The sequence below is a fragment of the Microtus ochrogaster genome, chromosome 1 (genome assembly GCF_000317375.1).
Source record: "Microtus ochrogaster isolate Prairie Vole_2 chromosome 1, MicOch1.0, whole genome shotgun sequence".
Classification (NCBI taxonomy): Eukaryota; Metazoa; Chordata; class Mammalia; order Rodentia; family Cricetidae; genus Microtus; species Microtus ochrogaster.
The window spans coordinates 85,521,627-85,527,622 of NC_022009.1; positions in this window are offsets into that span (position 1 = coordinate 85,521,627).

Here is a 5,996-nt window from a genome sequence, read left to right on the forward strand (position 1 = left end):
TTCAGATATTTTTCTCCCTCACCTGTGGAACACTGGCTTACATTTCTAACTTCTACCAGAGGACAGCTAAATTTAAATAGTGACACCACATGGACAATCATGGATGCCACCATTTTCTTTGATCTTAACAAAGGGAGGAACCAGAGGTTCCACCCCAGCCAAAGAGCACCATCAGTAGGCTCTCCATGTGAGGTCCCAAGCCCTAGTCAGCTTCTTTTAATTCACTTTTCATTTAACTTTATATGGAACTTAAATTCAACTGTGTGTAAATGTATGCATATTTACTGTTACATGTTTTGAGTTCATTATATCTCATTCCAGACTAAGAAAGTAATAAGTCTCATATTTTAAATTGGTATGTACTTTTAACTCACTTACAAAAATACTGTATATGAAATCTTTTTTACTTTAACATATATTAAACTGTTCTCCACTATTTTCAGTTCTACCATTAAGCTTCTATTGCAAACAGTTTTTCCTTCTCTTATAAGTATAAATCTTACATGTGAAGTTGAGAGCCAGTACAGTCAATCTTGGACCTAGCTCTCCAGGCAGATTCTACGCTGTAGTTATAACATATCTATACCTGATAAACGGTCCTCAAGTGCTGACCACTGGACAAACTGCCTTTCATATAAACTGAAGATCTTCAGATGTGGACAAAATCACTGGAATCAACAGCCTAGCTGCTCAGGTCAAGGTCGGCTTGTCTTCCTACAGATTTTCTAACATACAGGATCTTCTAAAACCTGGTAGGCCCTGCGCTAAACAGCAAAATATGACCCTCAATGATCACGGAGGACCCTGAGGAGTGGCTCTAAGAAGACAACTGACTAAGTTCTCTGTTGCTTATTTAATCAATAACTCAAGTAAAAATTTATCCTTCTTTAACATCTCTGATACAGTTTGACAGTTGAGAGGTTTTGTCAGTTTAAAAGGACAGCCTCACCAAATGACTTTTAGTAATATACAAATACAAGTTATCAAGGCATGTGCCTGCAAGTTATAAAGGTATGAGGACAAAAACAAGTTATCAAATCTCTCTCATGCTGCCTTTCATAGTCTTAACAATTGTAAAAATTGTCACAGTCATTCTGACATAAATGTCTAAAACTTATGTTTTAACACACTCAAAATTTTTGTAATTTTTCAGGGAGCCAAATTGAAGGATCCACCTTAAGCAGGTCTTAATTCCCTGGTACTAAAAATTTTTTTCTTTCTAAACTTAACTTTGTCCTCTGTTCTGCCAACAACTTGTCAGGTCCAAGAGACATCGGACAGTTCCATACCACAAACCCTGGACAGGAATAAAGTAACCAGTTACCCCAGGATGTGACCAGCACCCAGATTTCTCAAGTTCCACCCCCCCCAACAATGCCCACAAATAAGCAGCAAGCAGTCTTGAGAATCTGCCATCCCATTTTTCTTAACCTGTTGTGCTTAACTTCCCACCTTTTTAGTATAAGAAAGAGATGGGAATGTTATGACCTGTTGGTCTGGCCTGTCACTTGGGTACCCCATCCATTTAAGAGACCAGTCTTTCCCACTCCCAACCCCTCTTTTTGCCGAGGCAAGCAAATATTTCATCGTCTTCAGTCTGTATTCTCTCTCTTTTTGTCCCTCTTCTGAAGACGTGGCTGCTGCTTCTCTCTCTCTCATAGGACCACCTCCCCTTGTGGGACTAGTCCTCCACCACCATATCTTTAAAAAAGAATAACACAAAATTACTCTGCAATGTTAGGACATCAATATTCATCATAAAGGTCTAAAATATTTGACAGACTTTTCTCTGAAGTAGGATTTTTGAGCGACTGTCCCTTTTTGTCTTGACAATGTTTTGCAGTCACTTTCTTTTGTGTCCTGCTTGTCCAATTAGGACAGCATACTGTTAGCAGTCAAGGCAAGGGCATTTTCTTGCCCAGTGATTTACTTTTGCCACAAAGAAAGCAGATTCCATGCGGAGTTTTTTTGATGCCCATCATCTTCTCTAGATTAGTTTCATGTTTCTAGGAGCAGACATGTCTCATTGTCATAAAAAAAGTTATTAAAACATCTTAAATGCCATATTCTGTAGATTTCTGAAGTGTTTCAAGATGACTTGCTTATCTAAAATATATCTCTGTTTGACCTTGAAAACATACCTAATATGAATACAAGTTCAATTGTAATAGATAGCTAATTATTAACCTGCATTTCCTTATTTTCCTAAACAGTTGTTAACAATAACGTTCAAGAACTCTAAATTTTCATTACATAGTTAAATGAGATGTATAGGTACAATACCTTGAACAAGATTAGAAATGTGTATACAGTACATTTTAACAAAATTAATCTCAAATTTATATCAATATACATAATAAGTATACAATATACAACAGTCCAATCCAATATAAAATGTTTAAAACTAGTAGTTGCTTTTAAAAAGTAGATTCAATAACTTACCTTTTTATCTTATTATATCTATATCCTTCCTTTTTTCTTTTTAGAGTAGAATCAATAATTTATCCTTTTATCCTATACTTCCTATATCCTCTTTTTTTCTTTTTAAGACAAGAACTTTGAATCTAATCACCTTTGTTCAACTTTCCTCCTGATTGTAACCAATAACAGTTTGTAACCAACCCCCCTAAACAACGACAAATATCTATAACCCATTGAATGATCAAAAACTACCCATCACACCTCTTGGGAATGTTAGTGTTGTATTTTTAAATTAACTTACTGCTATATGGGGGTGGTGGTATCTTTAGGGCATCCCAAAAAAGAAATATTTTGATTTATTGTCAAATCCTGGGAGAAGTAGCTGTATCATTTGTTGTCCAGTCTCTGTGTAATATGAAATGTTTACTGAGGGTATAACTTGGCAGAGTGTTTGCTTAGCTTCCTGAAGCCTAGTCTACTCCAGGGGGAAAACAAAACAAACTGGGTATAGTGGCATAGGCCTGTCCTCTCAGTACTTGGGAGGTGGGGGCAGGAGAGGAACATAAATTCAAGATAGTTCTCAGATAAGTAGCCTGTATACTTTGTTTAAGATTAGATGGGGATGGGAGGATAGGGGCAGCAATAAGATGGACTGTTCTACTAGATAGAATAGTCTGTTAGGCCGGATCATCTCAGCTAACCACCTCAAAATTGTACTGAGCAGTTTGTAATCCAAAGTTAGTCTTTAAGTGATGTTTTTCAGCTTAGTGGTGTTATCACAGACATGGAGGAATTGTCATTGTGGGGCCCCATCCTCATTCTGGAGACTTTGAATGCTGCTGCTAGGCTTGCTCAAGGTTCACTGCAGAACACTGATAGAAACTCAAACATGAAATTATGTACAGGAAGGTAGATGAAACATTTTTCTAGAATTAGTTAGTATTCATGAAACCTTTGGCTAGATTTACTTAGTACTCATTAATATCATGATAAAAGTTACATATATATATCTTATAAATTTTGAGGTATTTATACCTTAAAGAAGCTGTTAGTCAATATAAAACCCAAAAATTATGATATTAGTGGCAATAAAATAGTCCTTAAATATTTGTTTTTCTTCTATCCCATATCAGTTGGCTCCTCTGACAGAAGACAGAGATTTTGGATCTTCCTTTAATAAGCATGCTTGGGTTTAGAGAAGGAGAGAGCCACACTACAACTCTTGAATCTTTAATTGGACTGGGACTACAAAGAGACCATTTGCATTATTTGTCTGTAGAGAACAGCAGAAACAAACATATGGGAAAATTTATGAAATTTTATCCTGTTGGAAATGTAACATACAAATAGGCCAATTTACTCTTTTTCTTTTCTTTTTTTTTTTTCTGGGTGACTTGCCCTTTTTCTTCAGATGACTCATTTGTCCAGTGGTCTTCAGATTTCTTAGTTAGATACCCTTTTCTCCTGAAACAACAGAAACAAAACCCTTCCCCAACCTTAATTTTGTGAAGATTCTCTTTTGGCAAGTTATAATTGATTGAATGAAAAGTATTTGCTACTTTTATACATTAGTTTAGATTAAATAGCCACACTGCTTGATGAACTATTCTAGTTAAGAGGTGTGTCTTGTTCAAATAGAATCTTTATCAATTTTGATGGTATCCATAGCTTTTATTCTCCTATGGAAACAAAAGGAAAACCCAATTGCCAATGTAACACATGTCCTGGTTTCCATTCTGAGGTCAGTACATCTTTAAAGTATACCAGCTGCTTTAATTCTGTAGTTTTTCTACTATCTGATATCTCTCTGTTCCTTTCTCATTAACATTTAGAAAATCCAAGCTAATAAAACATTATACAATCTATTTCTGGGGTCTTTATAATCCCTTTCTATTTATTTATCATATCCTTTAACATTTGATTTGGTCTTTCTTTAACTGCCTGCCCTGTAGGACTGTGTAGTACACTTGTAATATGCTTTACATTATAATAAATAAAAATGGTTTCCTTTTCTTTTAGAAATTCTGGAGCATTGTCTTTCATTATTTGTACAGGTATACCTATGATGACCATAACTTCTAGAAAATGTGTGAGTACTGAATCAGCCTTTTCTGAACTCAGAGAAGTTGCCCATGGAAAACATGAATAGGCATCAAGGGTGTGGTGTACATATTTTAGTTTTCCAAATTATGCAAGATGAAACACGTGAAATATAAAAGATTTCATTATTTTGAATACTCTTTGGGTTGCTTCCTGCAAGTAGTGTTTTTTGGTTGTATAAAGAACAAGTAGGATATTTCCTTTTAATTTCCTTGGCTTGTTGCCCACATAATGGGAAAAAGTCTTTTTTTAAACCTTTGTTATTGACATGATGATTTTTGAAATGGAATTCTGAGGCCTCCAGCACATTTCCAAACAATAATTGATCAACTTCTGCATTACCTTGTGCTAGAGGATCTGGCAGACACGTATGGAATCAGATATGTGTTATGTATATGGAATAATTCCTATTTCTGATTATATATTCTAACTGAATAAATAACAAAGTCAATTCTGTATCATCTGATATAAATTCAGTGGTTTCAATATGCAAAACAACTCTTTCTGCATATTGTGAATCACTAACTATGTAGGCAGGTTCTTTAAAATCCCTTAGTACCATGAGAATAGCATGTAATTCTGACTTTTGAACAGAATCATAAGGGCTTAGAACAACTTTACTTAAATTTTTACCTGCCTTTTTTGATTTATTTATTTATTCATCAGTATAGAATGCAAGGTCTCTGGATATTGGTGTTTCCCTTCTAATGCAAGGAAGTATCCAGTTAGTTCTCCTTATAAGTTGAATTCTCTTACTTTTGGGATATTTGTTATTAATCTCTCCCAAAAATTTCTACAAACTCTTTGCCAGGGTTCACTTCCTTCCCATAATGCCAATTTCATCATTATTAAAAGGAACTTTATCTCAGGTAAAACTGAGCATAAGATGGGTCAAATGTATAAGGCCAGAAGGACAGAGGCTAATTTGGATGCCTTCATTCTGGTGACATTGTTACAACTGGATTTGTGTCTACCAAACCTTCAATGACAATGACATTTATTTGTATTTTTAATTTTGGTCTTTGCTCATTTATAGAAGCTTGCCAAAATACTCACTTTATGGTTTCTTCTGAGTTTTTTGTTCTCTCATCTATAGCTGATATATTTTCAGAGCAGTATGGTTTTTTACAATAGTAGGCATTTGGCCCTTTAATTGCTCTGGGAAGGAGTTTCCTCTATGATGGCAGGAAATGACTGAACTGGATTTGGCATAGGACCTGGGAGAGGCCCCTCAAGGAGTTTTCTGTTGGCAAAGGCTTACACTGAATATTTCTTGTTGACCTACATCATTAGTTCAATGCCTGCACTTGCCACACCTCCTGCATAATTCAGAAAGGAGGGGTGTTCTACTTGACATTTCATTTTTTTTCTCAAACCTCTGGGAATCACCTTTTCTTATCAAAGCATCAACATGGTCATTAAATTCAATATTGATTGTGTCTTGGATCCATTCCTCCAAGGGTACTGACCTTATC